This window comes from Cucumis melo, chromosome 2 (assembly GCF_025177605.1).
Source record: "Cucumis melo cultivar AY chromosome 2, USDA_Cmelo_AY_1.0, whole genome shotgun sequence".
NCBI classification, from domain to species: Eukaryota; Viridiplantae; Streptophyta; class Magnoliopsida; order Cucurbitales; family Cucurbitaceae; genus Cucumis; species Cucumis melo.
The window spans coordinates 7,414,769-7,433,042 of NC_066858.1; the positions used below are offsets into that span (position 1 = coordinate 7,414,769).

The following is an 18,274-nucleotide window of genomic DNA, read 5'->3' on the forward strand; positions in this document are numbered from 1 at the left end:
GTGCTTGGTGTGCCAGCAGGTGAAGGCACCTAGGCAGCATCCAGCAGGGTTGTTGCAACCCTTGAGTGTGCCAGGGTGGAAGTGGGAGAGTGTGTCGATGGACTTTATCACGGGACTGCCCAAGACCATGAAGGGCTACACGGTGATCTGGGTTGTGGTCGACAGACTCACGAAGACAGCCCACTTCGTGCCAGGGAAATCCACGTACACTGCCAGCAAGTGGGGGCAGTTATACATGACGGAAATAGTAAGACTGCACGGAGTACCAGTATCCATCGTTTCAGACAGGGATGCCCGTTTCACTTCGAAATTTTGGCAAGGGCTCCAACTTGCATTAGGTACGAGGCTGGACTTCAGCACGGCATTCCACCCTCAGACTGATGGTCAGACAGAGAGACTGAACCAGATTTTGGAGGATATGCTGCGGGCCTGTGTGCTAGAGTTTTCAGGAAGTTGGGACTCCCACCTGCATCTAATGGAGTTCGCCTATAATAACAGTTACCAGGCTACCATTGGTATGGCTCCGTTTGAGGCTCTGTATGGCAAGTGCTGTAGATCCCCTGTCTGCTGGGGCGAGGTTGGAGAGCAGAGGATGCTAGGCCCCGAGTTAGTGCAGACTACCAATGCAGCCATACAGAAGATCCGAGCTCGTATGCTGACCGCACAGAGCAGACAGAAGAGTTACGCTGATGTACGACGTAAGGACCTCGAGTTTGAAGTGGGAGATATGGTCTTTTTGAAGGTAGCACCGATGAAGGGCGTTCTGAGGTTCGAGAAGAAGGGGAAGTTGAGTCCACGTTTCGTGGGGCCATTTGAGATACTGGAACGGATTGGCCCTGTGGCTTATCGTTTGGCCTTGCCCCCATCCCTCTCAGCAGTGCATGACGTATTCCATGTCTCCATGTTGAGGAGGTATGTCGCAGACCCGACGCACATCGTGGACTTCGAGCCCCTACAGGTCAGTGAGAACTTGAGCTACGAGGAGCAGCCTGTCGAGATCTTGGCAAGAGAGGTCAAGAAGCTTCGTAGTCGAGATATTCCACTAGTCAAAGTCCTCTGGCAGAACCATGGAGTTGAAGAGGCCGCGTGGGAGAGAGAAGAGGATTAGAGCTTTCGAGGACGAAAGCTTTCTAAGGGGGGAAGTATGTAACGCCCCAATGATCTTGTATCCATTTTTCTTAGTATTTTTTTTTTTATTTTATTTTATTTATTTATTTATAATTAAATAATGGAACTTATATCATTAAGATTTGGATTTTTCTTTTTTTAAAGTATTAAGTAAACTCCAAATGAAATTATCTTGGTATTTAAGATTTTTATACGTATTTAAAAGTGGAGGGAAAGGAGGGATTTGTTGAGAAATTGGGTGAAATTTTAGAGAGAGAAGGGTGAAACTTGGAATTAATCAAAGAAGAGAAAAGAGGGAAATTATTTTATAAATAGGAAAAGAAAAGGAAAAGAAAAGGAAAAGAAAAGGAAAAGAAAAGAGAAGAGGGAGAGAAGAAAACCCTAGCCGCGCCGCCGCCGCCGCCGCGAGCCACCGCCGCCGCCGCCGTCGCGAAACCCTAGCCGCCTACCCACGCCACACGCACAGCCGCGCCAGAATTCGTCCAAGCTTCCTCGCACGCCGAAGCCGAGTCGAAGCCGTCCATTCACGCGTCTGCAAGACGACTGGAAGCCGAAGCCACCCCTCGCGCCGCTTCGATCCGAGGCAGATCAGCCGAAACTCGTCGCGTCCCGAAGCCGAGATCCATCTCCACGTCGAAGCCGCGTCGCCAGCCGAACGCGTCTGCAAATCGGACCCGCGTCCGCGCCACACGTGCCCAGCTCTCCCCGCGTGCAGCCGCGCCGCGCCGTGCGTTCCGCGTAGCCGAGCCGCGCCCCCTCCCTGTAGCAAGCCGAGCCGCACGCGAAGTCCCTGTACCGAGCCGAGCCGCGCCTACGCCAAGCCGAGCCGGTCCTGTCTTCTTCCAGTCGAGCCGCCAAGCCTGTTTTGGCTCCTTCCACCTAAATTTTTGGTAATTTCCAAATTCCCTAGCCTGCCCAGTAATTAAATGAGTTAATTTGGAAATTTAATTAATTTAATTACTTTCCTCAAGAAGCAAATTGGACCAAATAGCTGCTGCAGCTTAGGACTTCCTCAGTAGGAACCCATCTAGCAACATCTCGAGGTAAGAGATTTCTACTACTAGCCCCATGTGAGAATTTGATGTTGCATGTTCCTTCAGTGACATACGATGATGGTTGGGCTTACGATGTATGATAATATTTTATCATGATCTGACGAATGACATGGCCATACTTCGGCATAATATTATAGTAATGAGAACCCTCGAACCATATGTGACTGTATGATAAGACTGATGGACTTATGATGTATGTGACTGTATGGTAAGACTGATGGACTTATGATGTATGTGACTGTATGGTAAGATTGATGGACTTATGATGTATGTGACTGTATGATAGGACTGATGGACTTATGATGTATGTGACTGTATGATAAGACTGATGGGCTTATGACGTATGTGACTGTATGATAAGACTGATGGGCTTATGACGTGGGTGACTGTATAATGAGAACTATTAGTGACTGTTTGATGATAGCTGTAGTGGGGGATGAGATGGTGGTTATTTTCTGATGATAATTTGATGACGTATGCATATGTATGTTGGGATTGGGGTATCTGTTAACTTCTCCTATCTGAGTCGTACCTGCATGGGTGTCCTTCGGGATCACCACCTATTTAGGACTGTTAGGCTCGACGGGGCGCCAGTCCAGCATGACTATAGATATGACTCGAGCGACTCGACGGGGTCCTCGCATCCCGACGGTCCTAAGTGTCCCCTGGACACCGAAGACCAGAGTTATGTCCCTACGGGGCGCATGTTGCACGTGTTCGGGAGCGTGCCAGAGATTGGGTACTAGTTTCAGGACTCGATAGGAATGTTAACAGGCACCTAGTGGGACTAGTAGTGGGTCCCTTACTGAGTATTTTTATACTCATTCTCTTCATTTTATGTTTTCAGGTAGAGGACGAGGTAAGGGCAAAGGCAAGCTGGCGAGCGACGTGAAGTGACCGTGGCGAGCCATAGGGGTTTTCCTGCTTCCGCACATGTTTTACTTTACAGTTAAATTCATGTTTCGGCTTTCTGCATATTTACTTTGGTTATTTTTGTAGATAGGGCCCGCTTAGGGATTTTAAACTTAACTCGTATTTCTACATGTTACCTTAACTATCTTTCATAAATACATTTGCTAGATTTCTTTGCATTTATTTACACCAGATTTTATGACTTAAACACTGATCCTAGATTCAGTAACCACTTCGATTCAGCATAAAGAGTCGGGTCGTTACATGAAGTGTGAGGAAGGGGGAGGGGGGTTAATTCAAATTTTAAAGGGGGTGGAGGGATGAATTGAAAATTTGAAATGGGGGAGGGTTGAATAGAAATTTTGAAGGGGTGGGGGATTTAAATTGAAAATTTGAGAGGGGCAATCGAATTTGTCTCGGTTAAAAATTTTGTAATATGTGTTAAGATTTGTTTTGGCTATCCTGCAGTTATGGTAGCCTGTTTATGTTGAATAACTTTGTTGTTGATTTAGGATGGCTATCCTGTAGTTATGGTAGCCTTTTTTGTTTTGAATTTGTTTATATTTAGGATGGTTCTAAGGGGTGGTTGTAGGATTGCTGGTAAGGTAGTGTTGTTAGAAGGGGTGGGTAGGATGCGAAGATTTAAGTATTTTGTTGTTAATAATTAGGTTGTGTTAGCTATCCTGCAGTTATAGTAGCCTATGTAATTTGAAGTTAGTTTTGGTGAAAATTTTGAAAGATTATATATTAGTGAAAAATAGTGAAAATTTATTGGAGTAAGTTATGGATGTGAGAGGAGAGTTATATGTTTCTAATCAAACCTATTTATATTTTAGGGACTTAAACAATGGACAAGGGTTGGATGAAACTTAGGAATAAGTTGTCCCTTAAGTATAGAGAGGGAGAGACCAAATTTTTAGAATTTGCCAAGTTTCACATTGATGCCTATGGACGATTAAGGTATACATGCAAGAGATGTATGAATTTAAACTGGAGTTCATTAGAGGGTGTGGAACAACATCTACTGACTATTGAAATATCTCCCTACTACACATAATGGGTGTATCAAGGAGAGTTATTAAGCTTTAGAGGTACAAAAAACTTTGAGAAAGGAACTAGTAGTAACCCTTTTGATGAAGGAACTAATATTAGGCAATTTAATGAAGAAGATGATATGTTTGGTATGCTAAATGATGTAAAAGCCCCGATTGAACAAGAAAAGGAAACAGAGGAACGTCGTTTGGAAGATCAAATGCCGATGAATATTGGGGTAGATATAGATGAAGATAAAACAAACATATTTCACAACTTATTGAATGAAGCACGTAATGAGTTGTACCCCGGTTGTTCTGAATTTTTGTCATTAATTTTTTTGGTTAAGTTGATGCATGTGAAGGTTCTAAATGGTTGGAGTAACAAGTCGTTCGACATGTTGTTAGAACTCTTAAGAGCAGCATTTCCAATGTGTAGTAGTACTATCCTTAGTTCATTTTATGAAGCAAAACGAAAACTTCGTGACTTGGGCTTAGGATACGAGACTATTCACACGTTCAAGTACGACTGTGTATTGTATTGGAAAGAGTTTGTTGATTTGCAACATTGTCCTACATGTGGCGAGACTCGGTACAAGGTTAATCATAATAGAGGGAAAAAATATTCTGCATAAGGTATTGCATCACATTCTAGGTGAACAATTAAACCATTTGTCATGATTAATTATGATTTCAATTTTTAATATGTATAAGAACTAAATAATATAATTGTTTTCATGCAGGAGCAATCACGAACGAATAAGGTTGCTAGGACAGAAGTAGCCTTACAATTATAGGAGCGGGTCAAAGTCGTTTCTACAATGACAACACGAGCTCACTGAGAAAAAAGAGGAGTTGGTCGACCGTGTGGAGTTGTTCCGAGAAACACACGTTCGAACTGGGACGTTCATGTCGCAGGCCGCAGAGGATGTGCATGTAAGTTATCAAAGCAAGACTTATGCCTTTATTAATTATCCTCTTTTTGCGTTACCTAACTTAGTTTTTAAATTTGTTGTTGGAACTCCAGTCCCAACCTACCCCAGAGGGTAGTCAACCGCTCTCTGTGGATGAGATATACAATCAGGTGTTGGGTAGATGACCAGGCTACTCAAAAGGCCTTGGTTAGGGACCCAAGCCGAAGGTTTGCAAGACAACGGGTGCAAGCAATTCCACGATATCATGTTCGCAGTCCGCAGAAAAAGAGATTCAATTATAAGCTAAACTTAATGTAGCTTTGGAACGGATTGAAGTATAAGGTAGAAATCACCAAGTGTTAGCTTCAAAAGTGGAACAAATGCTAAAGCTGATACAAGACTTGACTCGGGGACAGAAAGGACCACCACATGATCTCTAGTTTACGGTACGTATATGTCTCCATTATTCTTAAGTTTTTGCAATGATAGTATACAGTGACGATATGGATATATGCACTAAACTTAGCTACTTTTGTATCATTTTAGGACCCGTGGTGTAGAATGGTACGTATGAGGCATGTTAGGAGACGTATGACTTTCTTTGCATTTCTTTGTATTTTGAATACTATATTTTTTGTATTATGAATGCTATTATGTTTTTTGAACTTCTTCATATTATCAATGTTAAATATTTTTGTTCAATTTGTGTTTGTATTTCGTAATTTACTAATTTATTTTTAATTTTGTTTAATTTAATACAAAACGAATGTAATTATTTCACAAAATAGAGAACTTGTTTGAGGAAAATATTTTAGGAAAAAAATTTAAATATTAAAAAAATACATATAAAAGGGACTTCCCGATGCAAACAACATCGGAAATAGGTTGCACACGACATGTCGGGGATAGTTTTTCCCGATGCACATCTGATGTTAGTTATAAGTACATTTCGAGAAATCATTCTCGACGCACAAAGGGACGTCGGAAATTACTATTCCTAACGCATGACACGCATCAGCAAATAAGATGTCGAGGAAAAGTTATTCCCGACAACTTGTTGGTGATGCGTCCCAAATACTTCTCCCGATGCATTTCTTCTGACTACGGTCTGACGCAGGAAACGACGTCGGGATATCTTTTCCCAATATTTTTATCACTTTTTCCAACGTTTTATTGCGTCAAGAGTCTCTCCGCTTCTTGTAATGGTACAAATCCTAATGGCTAAAGTTAACAGAGACACTACTTGTAGGTCGAGACTCAATGCTCTTAATGTAGTATTATATGACTCAGTGCTCTTAGTGTAGTATTATGTGTAGTGGATCTTATTCTATGCAATGAGACATGGTCATGGCATGTTGTATGCTCTCCATGTCTTACATTATCATGTAATTACTAAGTTCTCGTTGATTATAAGTTTTCCTACTAATTGACCAAGTTTAAGTGTAGCAATAGGTTTTCCTAAATGATCCATGTTCGAATATAGGGAATTGATATTAAAGCTTACTTCTAAGGTTCACTCTTGAATTAGATGGTATAAAAGAATTATCTATACAGTATGAGAGAGTGTAAATTTAAACTATATCTATTTATCTACACTAGAGATTCTGTAAAGGGATAACCTTAGTCATAACCTTGCACGTTAGCCATAACCTTGCTACATGCCTTCTCTGGTAGTTTGTGCTAAACATTGGCCAGGTGATGACAATAGCTCAACTAACGCGATAAGAGTTATAAGCTAACCTTCATATCAAGAACTTATCATAAAGCTTAAACTACAAATAACACAATGACACGTCAGTAAAGAGACGATGAATTGAAAAGGTACAAATATGCAATGTATTAAAGAACAAATATGCAATGTATTAAAGAATAAAGGCCTTAGGCCATTATACAATATGAACAAATACATTACAACGAAATATATAGAATGAAAAAAATAGAAATGACATTACAAGTTATGAGAGATGGAGAACGAGATCTTCTTCACTCAAACCTCAAGCTTTCACTCATTGGTTGACCGAAAAAGATGACAAAATACTTTACAGACAGTGGAAAGACTATTCCTTTCCAATAATTTACAACAAAAGCTACACATTTTGACACATTTCTTATGCATTTTGGTCTCATTATTCTATCTAAAAGGCTATAATAACTTTTATTTCTGCAAGTTATCAGACACCATAGTCCAAAGTATGTAGCAAACATCATAACATTACATGAAATATCAATCATAAAATCATTAATCATGTAATTAATATATCATGCATAACCATCATCATAAAATATATTAATCATCAACTATAACATTGATTATGCATCTTAACTATCTCAATGCATAACAGCAAATACATGCAAGCTCTTAATTTCATGTTTGAGGTCTAGTAGTAAAATCTCTTATTTGAGAGATTGGCTAAATAATTATTTCATAGCAAATAGCGAAAGATTTCTTAATTAACTTGATCCTAAACATAAAGGAAATTTCAGTAACTTTAATTAGGTAGAACTATAGTTGGCTATTGTCCAAAAATTTACCCAAATTACTTACCCAAAAATTAGGGTTTAAACCAATTCAACCTTCTTGAAAAAAAATTCCAAGATTAATGCTTCCAAAATTTGTCAACTAAGCCTTAAAGGAAAAATCCAACATTAATCCATCTAGAAAATTTATTAATAAGGGGCTTTATTTCTTGGGTAGAAATCGAAAGGTTGTAATTTGGAGAAAAATGAAAAATAAATTACATAGGTAAGAATTGAACTTCGATTGAAAAGAGGTTGACAAACAAAGTAATCACTATGCTACATACAAAAATAGCTACATATAAATATTAAAAAATAAATAGTTTTTTATATATATTATATAAAGACGATAAAATTGAGGGGGGCTCGAGCACCCCTGGGCCTATGCTAAATCTACCACTATTTACTTATGACCAAAATTAATATTTGAAGAGTTTACCTAAATCCCAATAAAAACTCACCATAAACACCAACTGGCTCAAATGGCTTAAAAAAGAGGGGCGTGAAGGTCTCGACTCGACTAGAAAACTCGCTACTAAAAAACAACTTGGTGTGGAAGGTGGTTGGCTCATGTGACTGGGGAAGGAAAGGATCGATTTGGGAACTAGAGACAGATTGGCTCAGATCTAAAACACGTGACTTTGTGAAAGGGAAAACAACTCGAACTAGCTGCACCGAAGGTAGAGGTTTCATCAATGGGGACGCTATGCGGCTTACGACATGCTATGGTCGACGAGGCTTGATGAAAATGGTTTGGAAACAGATGATCTCGACTTGGAGAAGTTTGGATTTCGCGTGCGATGTGTAACGACTTCAATGGATGATAGACGGTGGAGTGGGTGGTAGCCAGCGACTTTGTCTGCAAAGGAGCGGCAGTCGATGACGGACGACAAGGCTTCACGGCAGAGGTATGGTATAGGTGGTGGTTAGATTTTTTTAATGTTCTGCCTACGTTTCTCAACGTCGCCAGAGACAAAAATTCTTGTAGTAAATCCCATGTCCCATGAGAGAACCAAGCACAATAAACTCGATTGTCATTTCGTTCAAGATAGAGTCATAGATGGCTCCATAAAATTACTGTTCGTCCACTCTTCAAATCAAATAGCAGTCACACTCACCAAACCTCTCCCCGCAACATCCCTTTTCCATCTTAAGGGGGAGTATTTTAGCAAGATGAGAGTTAAAAACATCTTTTTTTCCATCTTGAGGGAGAGTATTAGAAAATAATTAGAGAGGTTATTATTAATTAGTATGTTAGAAAGAAGTTATAAAGTAGTTCCTTTTATTGTTAGAGCCACCTGCCAATTTTAATTTTCTCTTATAAATATATATCATTCTCACCCAATCAATAAAGATAAGAGAAAGTATTGTTTTTACAATTGTTTAATAGTATGGAGTGAGTCAATCATCCACTTTGGTATCTTATGAAACCAAAATGGTAAAATTGTTCCTCCATTGATCAAGAATTTCGATTTTTGAGAAGTATCATGATCATTCAATAAGAAGGGTTTCAATTTTTCAAAGATGAACTATTTGAAGACCTATCGATTCTAACAACAAATTCTAGAGTTGTTCATTCAGACCTACCTTTCAATTCACAGATGTGGATCTCAAATTTATGAATGGAGATATTCCTAAAACTCACAAAGAAAAAAAGCAAGCGTTAGTTAGACAAAAAGAGAAGAAACTTGGACAACATATACCATTGATAGATGCTGATAGACACTAATGATATAAAATTTTGCTATATTAGTAAAAGGTTTATTTATTAATTATTATTATTATTTTAATTTTTTTAGGGTAATTAGAATGGATAGCAATTGTTAGAATAATTATTAACTATCTAGCAACATTTTAAAAAAATTGCAAATATAGCAAAATCTATCGGTGATAGATTTCTATCGTTGATAGACTCCTATGGTTTATCAGTGATAGACCAACATTTGCTACATGGTCTATCGGTGATAGACTCCTATCATTGATAGATTTAGACAAACTTTGTTATATTTGCAATTTATTTAAAATGTTGCTATATACTTAATTATTTTGAATATAATTGCTACATTTGCAACTATCCCTTTTTTTTATAATTCTTCAAGAAATATCAAACTTTATTTGGCAATAAGTGTACTAATAATCACACAATTTTATTTTTGGTTTTTAGTTTTTGAAACTTAAATTTATTTTGTCTCATTTTCTTGTAATGGTTTGCAATTTTTTTTAGTACATTTAGTAAAATTTCAAATACAAAAATAAAATTTGGAAGTCCAGTATTTGTTTTGTTAGACTTAATTTAAGAAAAGTTAGACCCAAAAATATTACAGAGGGAAGTGTGTTACCTTTACCAAAGTATAAAGAGATTAATAATATTATCTGAAACATCTATGGTCAAGTAGGACTAATCAAGAAATTAACACACGACAAAGTGGGTAACAGAGACGGACATAAAGTATAATAATTACAAAAGTATTTTTATATAGGATATCGTTATTTTGATATGTTTCTTATCCACAACGAAAAATAGTTGGTGTGTGTTATTATTACTTATTTCATAAGTGATTATAACAATTTAAATATTCAATTATTTTAATGAATTGACAATCAAAAAGCTTTGATACTAGAATCTAATGATTTTATGAAGATTTTTTTTTCTCTTCTTTTTTATTTTATTTTTCTATGTTTCTTCTTATGACTTTTTGACTGAAAGAACAAAAAAAAAAAAAAAAAAAAAAAGAAACAAAGAAATAAAGAAAAAGATGGTTAGTTATTAGGGTTTGACTTAAAATGTATAATCATTTGGATTTGGAAGAAGGTTTTTTTTGCTTTTGACCTTATTATGTAGTCAGACTTATTTGACCTACAAAATAATATAAGATGGGTTATATTATAATTTCGATTAAAATATTATATTGATTCATCTACTCTAATTTTTTTTTTACACTTGTTAAAAACAATTTATTTAAATTGTAAGATTAGTGAGGAGGATTTAGAATAATTAATATATTTAAGTTTAATATTTCTTTCATTGTTAATTTAGATTATTTAATGTTTTAAAAAGTATTTTAGAATTAATTAGTTAATTCGCAATATTTTTTTGTTTTGTTATAAATGGCCCATTCAAGGTTATATTAAGAAAGGTTTTGGAGTTTGGACTATCTTTTTGAAATTGAACTTTGTGCTCCTTAAAGAGAATTCTCTCGTTTGATGGATGAATTTTTCATCTTTGGCCATCGATTTGACCTAGTACATTATTTTACCTGCATCAATTAGTCTTTGGAGTTAGTTAATTATGGTTTATTATTTTTAAATACTCTACATTAGCATTCATTTTATAAATGGTGAAAAATATACACTCACGCAGAGGTGCTGCTCTATAAAACTTGAGTTGTTACAACTTTCTCTGGCTCCAAAAGGTGCTAATGAAACAACTACCTAAGTTATGTGACATATGTCAATGTCCATCTCCATATGATTAACTCTAAAAATCAACTACGACAACATCCACTTTTCCAATACAAGAAAAAGGAGCTGTCCCGACCCAAAAAAGAGCGTCGAGATAAAGAATGTCGGAAAATGAAGCTTTCCTCGACGCCATAGAAAAGGTGTCGACAATGGTTTTTTATTTACCAACGTAGACTTCAAGACATCAGGACAACATAGCACTTCCTCGATGCCATGGAAGTGTATTACGCCAGGGAAAATGTATATTATTATTTAAATGAAATGTTTCTTCGATATCTTTGTGCACGGCATTGAAAATTGTTCCTCCTATGCCAATATTGGTGTTGATCACGTCGGCAAAGGTTGAACGTTTAAATAATTATTGCAACCATTTCCCGACGCAAAAAAGTGACATGTCGGGATTGGTCAACCTTTGGTCGTCGTAGGGGTTGACAATGTTGAGAGAAAGTGTAATGTTTGAAAATTTTTTAAAACCTTTTCCCGACGCCTTAAGTGAAACATCGGTATTGAACCCAAGAAATCCTGACATGTTCACTTATGACGTCGTGAGTAGGGGACTCCTTCGACGTTTTGCAGCTTTGTTGGGAGAACCAATGTTCTTAAAGTTCTAGCGTTCACAAAACACAGAACTCACACAAAAGATAAAAGAGAGAGAACCCTCTGCGTTCGTTGTCCACTGTCCATCGTCGTCGTCTGCCATCTCGTTGCATGCAGTCATCGCCATCCGCTGCCCACTGTCCTCCTTTCCTTGTTGTATCATTTTTCAGTCTCTACATTCCTGTAAATAGTTGTATTTGATTTTTTTTCTAAATAAATGTATATTGATATCTTGTATATTATAGATTTGGTTGTATGTATAATGTATATTGTATGTATAGATTGTATATTGTATGTATAGATTGTAGATTGTATATTGTATCTATAGATTGTAGATTGTATATTGTATATTGTATATTGTATTTATATTGTATGTATAGATTGTATATTGTATGTATGATTAATATTCAATTTGTTGCATGAGTAAATAAATATATGATCGATATTCAATTGTATATAGGTTGTATATTAAAATTGTTGGAAGTTATTAAACTAATATTGTATGTATAAATGGAATTTTTAAAATTGTAATAGGTTAGGGTTTAAATTATTGAAATTGTCATTGTTATAAATGTTGAAATTTATGTCCTAAAACTCGTAGTTTGTAGTTAAAATTATATTCTATTCAATAAAGTGGTTATAGAGGACTTACTAGTGAAAATAGAATATTATAATCTTGAATCCAATTAACTAAGGTCCCGAGGCTATCTAGTGTAGACTTGAACTTTATGTAGAGACATAAATGTGGATCAAGTTTGAATTTATAGCCCAAACAGTCTATAGTGTATGAATAAGGTTGGGCGCCTTATTCTAGGAACACTATGGATGCGACCCGATTTATAGTTAGTACAAATGATGTGATCCCGAATAATTGATGTAGAGACATGGGAGTGGGGGTATTCTATGTAAAGAGTTTGCATAATACTAGAACCATGAAATAGTCACTTTTAAGTTATAACACCGTTGATTATATAAACTGACTATTTCGAGTATGATGACCTAGGTAACTTAATCTTAATTTTGAGCTAACTATGAACTTATGTTCAAACGATATTATCTTTAGATTTTCATAGGTGAGGGCAGCTCAACGGCGCTGGATCAATAAGCCTCTCATTTCAAGGATAGGACCAGACGGATGGCTAGGAACATAGGGTGCAAGACAGAATTCAGTCCTACTCACTTTAAGGTTAAGTAGATAAGTTGTTCCCTTAAGGACGGAATCCAAGTCTTGAACAAGGGATCCCGCCCTCTCATTGGCTTGAGAGGGATTCGGTTTATAGGTTGGACCTTAAACCAAATGTTCAATAGTGAATTAGTGGGACTTAAGGAACAAGACAAGATATAGTTTCGAAGGTAAAATGGTATTTTTACCCAACCAAGGTTACGAACAACCTGTGAAGGATTAACTTACTTATCATGGTTATATCAGATGGACATAAATATATCTATAGTGGGGGGAGTGAAACTATGGGACTTTAGTGGAATGACCTATTAGTTAACAAATGTTGACTAACTCGGTCTAAAAGGATTTAGTCAGTTAATCTCGGATCATTGGAGCTCATGGTCTATAGGTCCATTAGGTTCCTCTACTAGCTCATATGGAATTAACTTAGAATAATATGATCGAATAATTCAAATTGTTCGAATTAGGTAAAGAGAGAGAAACTGACAAATATATCTAATATAGACGTTGGTTATTAGTTTGTTATAGAGCTTTATGTTTAAATGTGATTTAAAAAATATGAATACAGATTCATATTCGAAAACTAGAAATTGATGGAAATGGTCAAAGTTGTAAAATGTGAAAATGTTGACTTTTGACTTTGAAAAGTCAAACTTTTACCGGCTTTATATTCAAATATGATTTAAATTTTGGAAAAATGAATACGAATGCATGCTCAGGAGATCGGAATTAGATAAGGCGGAAAAAATTGTAAAAAGTCAAAATATTGACTTTTGGCTTGAAAAAGTCAGTTTGACTTTGACTTTAATGGTCAAATGACTAAAATATCCTTGAACTAAGTTAGTGGGAAAATCCAACATTGTGTTGGATAATCCCAAGTGGTGAGATAGGTGGCTACATGAGATGTAAACACCTAGTCCACTAAGTTCCACTAATGGTTAGTGGATTATTAGGTATTGAGATTTAATATACTAACTACATGCAATTTTGCATGTAGTTAGTCTATTTAAGGGGTAATTTTCAAATTGAAGAGAGTTTTGGCCATTTTTGTAATTTTTAATTACAAAGTAAATTTTTTTCTTTCTAAAATCTCAACCTAATCTCCTCCTCCATTTTTCATCCCTCTCTCAATATTCCTTCACTCAACGAATCCCACAACCTGGTTCTATGTTCGGAGAATAGCGAGTCAACACTAGTGGTGGTCTCAGTTCGTGATTGTGAGGAGATTTCAAGAGGTCAGAAAAAGCTTCAAAGGTATGTGTTTTGTTTTAACTTTAATTAATGTAATTATGGCTTATTTAGCATGTTAATCACTAAAGTGTTTAGTTGCATATAAAGTATTTTTCGATCGTTGTGTCTCGTATTCCTTCAATAAAGGAATTTAAATGTATTGAAATTGTTGAATTGATGAAATTGAAATTTTTTAAGTTGTTGAAATAGTTTAAATACTTGAAAATTTTTATTCATGTGTTGTAGCTATCCTGCAGTTATGGTAGCCTGTATTTTATCATTTATGACCATGCTTTGTTTGTTAGACGTAAGTGTTATTGAGAATTATGGTAGCCTTTAGTGTTTAATAATTTGGTCATGGTGTTAGATAGCTTCTAAAGCTTGTTAGTTGAAAGTGCTAGGTAGATTTTTTTAGTTTAAACTTAGATTGACACTTCCTCTGTGATCACTGCCTTACTCGATAGTTTCAGGTGATCTAGAACTTTTAATGTTCTCAAATAGTAGTTCATTTTTCTTTTTTTTTTTTTTTTTTTTTTTTGAATCTAACATTTTGATTATTTGCATGTAAGAGCAATCAATGATGAACAGATTTGAAGGGAAAATTGACTTCTTGGAATGTATCCTCGCACTTCTTGAACTAAAGAATGCATTTCATCTTACAAACCTTACACCATAATTTTAATGACATTTATCTAACGACTGAAATTAATATTTACCACAAATGTCAAGAAATGGTTCAAACAGACTGAAGATGAAGGAAAGAAGTAATTTTCTCGTAGGACTAAACAAAAGAGTTCCAACTTACACACATTTAAGATATTTCTTCACATCATTTGAAGGAAAATTACATTATATGTAAAACAAGAAGCTACTACAAGAAAGATAGGCAATAATTATTAAACCTGGATAGCAAACTGCCTAGTCCCTCTAGCAGAAACAGTGACAAGAACAAACATTCCAGATTCTATTTGTGCTGCTAGTGATGAAAGACTATATAAACTAAAAACAAAGAAGGCAACATACTTCAACAAGGACATGCCATTGGCACATAATCTAATATTATTATACATACATAATACATCTACATCTACATGCTTGATGTTGCACTCCAATTAATTGAATATCAAATTTCAAACAACTATAACAAAATTCATCCTTCGTAGAATTGAATTTGAGTAAACAGTGGAATTTCCAAACAAAGTTACAAATCAGATGACCACAAACCAAAAAATTAGAACCAACAATCTAGAACTGAAGCTCAAGTCAACAAGATATTAAGAAGTGCACAACAACAATTTTATAATATAAAAAAGAATGAGTACCTTGGAGCATAGATCTGCATATTAGCAAGTGTCAAGGAGGAGAATGAAAACTTGGGGGTGGGACAGTAGGTTCCTATTAGATATGAAAATCACGAAGAACAAGAAGATCATGAACTATCAAAGTAAATATGAAAAATTCTAAGGTAAACATAGCATTAGCCACAAAAAAGATACCAAGAAAATTAGAAATAGAGTTCTTTAAAACAATATTTTACTCTGTAAAAAAACGAAAAAGAAATGAAAAGTCATGTATTTAACCCTATTCTCTCTTATGTGAAATGCGACATTCTTTTATTTGGATCTATTTCGACGAAGCCTAACAAGTGAATGTAAATATCAATTTGGGAGTGAACAACTAAAGAACAATACAAATCACTACTTACTATACAACTTAAAAGTTATAGAGGAGGAAATTAGAGATGCCATGATGAATTTTAGGAGTAGAAGCTACCATAGTAACATAAAAAAGAGTGATAGAATAGTTTTAACCAAAATTATATTCTCCTTTTTTAATTTCAAGCCCTTTTACTAATTATGCCCTACAAGTTGCAACCAAAAGAAAATGTACAGAGCACGATAAAAAAAAACACTTCAAAAGTTCTAAAGCAGTGAAGAAAAAATAGAATTGCTTGCTTACCTTACCAAAAGAAGCTCTATATCCCAAGTACCTTACCAGAAGAAGCTCTATATCCCGAGTAGCTGTAGCTAAAGTTCAGCACAAATGTTATTGGTAAATCTTTTGTAAATGAAAAATAGCAATATGCCATAGTGAATTGAGAAACATGAAATGATGGTGTCTAATCATTCTACCAATACAGAAACGATGGTCTTGACATTCAAAAGATCTTGTGAGGGAAATTATTGGTAGCAAGAATAAGGCTAGGAAGATCACACACTTATGAAATGATTTTAGTATATCGATAGTGGTGTTGTTGTGGAACTTGAGGTGGTAGAACGAGCGACAAAATGATCGGTGGTGGAAATTAGGGCACAGTTGATAGTGAGATAGATGGTGGGGAAGAAGAAAAGAAAGAAAAATTTGTGTAGGGAAGAGAAGAAGAAAAATTGTATTTGGAGTCTTAGGGTGAAGGGAAGAAGAAAATTAAAAAAAAATTGTGGGGGTAAAATTTAGGATAAAAATGAGAGAAAGGAAATGGGAGAGCGGACGTCAATTTGGGCCGAGTCACATCAACTTACGGCGGTCGAAGGAGCTGGAGTCGCTGACGTGCGGCGGTGGGCACTAGAGCACGCAGTTGAGAGAATAGAATTTTGAAATTTTGTGGAAAAAGAATGAAGAAAGGAAAGAAATTGTATGTATGGAGAGAGGTTGGAAAGAAATTTGGGCAAAAAAAAATAAGAAAAGATTATTTTAGAGAAAAGAAGGAAAAAAAATAGGCAATTCTTGACATTTAAAAAATGTCAAACAAATAACACATTACTCGACACTTTTAACATGTCAAGTATTGAGAAAAAAATTGAAAAATTATGCATTTTCTTTGGCTTTTTTGTTATTTTTTACGTTTTTTTATTTTACTTAACAGTTTTTATTAAAAGCGTCAAGTAATGTTGTTTTTGTAGTAGTGCTAGAGCAAAGCAGCCCTTCAACCGCAATAGCGGCTCCAAGGTCTCTACACCAATAGCACAAGCTCGTTGAACAGCGAGGTCAACCTGTGGACCGACTGGAGTTGTTCAAAGAAACATACACTTGGGGTGTCCAGTATGTTTCGCAGGCGGCCGTAGATGTGCATGTAAGTTTATTTGGTACTTTTGTCTTATTTTGTACATTTAATTTACAAGTTTGACTTAATTAAAAAATTTCTTGCAAATCAAATGCTAGAGCTCCTGTCTTAGACCACCCCAGGTGATTCTCAACCACTCTCTGAAGACGAGATATGCGAGACAGTTTTGGGTAGACGACCGGACTACTCAAAAGGTCTTGGTTGGGACCTTAGGGCCAAAGTCCCGAAAGACGACTGACAGTTCTTCGTTTTCATCATATGAGCAAAAGATGCACACCAGGGAGGTTACTGAGCTAAAAGCTCGCCTTAACAAAGTGACAAAATTGCATGAGCGATCAATGGAAGAAGGTAACCAAAAACACGAAGAAAATGTCCAGCAGACGGAAGAAATGAGGAAGATGATTGAAGAACTCACTCGAGCATAGAGAGGACCTTGATTCCATTGCGATGCATTTATTTCAACTTTTAAGTTCTTTAATTTCTTATCGATGATATATATCTAAATTTCATTGCCTGTCATTGTAGGTTAGGAGGCATGGGAAAACTGGGTTTCCCGGCGCTTAGTAGATTTGATTTTTAGTTTTTTGTTTGTATTTTTCATGTAACTTTTAAACTATAGTACTTTATTAATATTTGAATTAATTTTAATTTAAAGTCAATTTTGGTATTTTAATTATATTTTATTCACTTTACGTTACTTGTTTTCAGAATATGATTGAATTTAAATCGAATCAGAACTTAATAGCCAAAAGAAATTAAATAATCATACATTTAAAAGAATAATTTAAAAGGCTTTTCCTGACACAATAGATGCGTCGGGAATGGACCCTTATATCGACGCGACGTTGGTCAAGTGTCTTCTAACGCCACGTCAAACATTCACTAATGCTGACATACACGTGGATGTCAGCAATAACGTTATGCCAACGCATTTACCGAACGTTGAGTTTGGCTTTACCCCGACGTTTCGAAACATTCGACAAAGCCTGTGTCGGCATGAGTATATATTATTGATGTCGTCCGGTTTTGCGTTGGCTTTGCCTATTTCGACGTAGTACTGTCAATACCCTCCTCGACGTGGCTCTCTGTGTCGAGATAGAATTCTCCTTGCATGCATCGAAATAACCCCTTCTCCTTGTAGTGTTTGATGATAACTCTGAAAAAAACTACCCTGATAACGATTA

The 18,274-nt window shown here is 36.0% G+C and overlaps 1 long non-coding RNA gene across 2 annotated transcripts; it reads right to left on the reverse strand.

Annotated features, from left to right (window-relative positions):
• Positions 1 to 6,994: 6,994 nt before the first annotated feature.
• Positions 6,995 to 16,614, reverse strand: LOC127146754 (uncharacterized). 2 transcript variants are annotated; one of them, XR_007818122.1, is made up of 3 exons: positions 15,989 to 16,614; positions 15,352 to 15,424; positions 6,995 to 9,191 (listed from the first exon to the last, which is right to left on the reverse strand). It is a non-coding gene; the product is annotated as an uncharacterized LOC127146754 (long non-coding RNA). The 2 variants fall into 2 exon arrangements; XR_007818117.1 differs by lacking the exon at positions 6,995 to 9,191 and adding an exon at positions 10,674 to 11,797.
• Between the last annotated feature and the right edge of the window lie 1,660 nt (positions 16,615 to 18,274).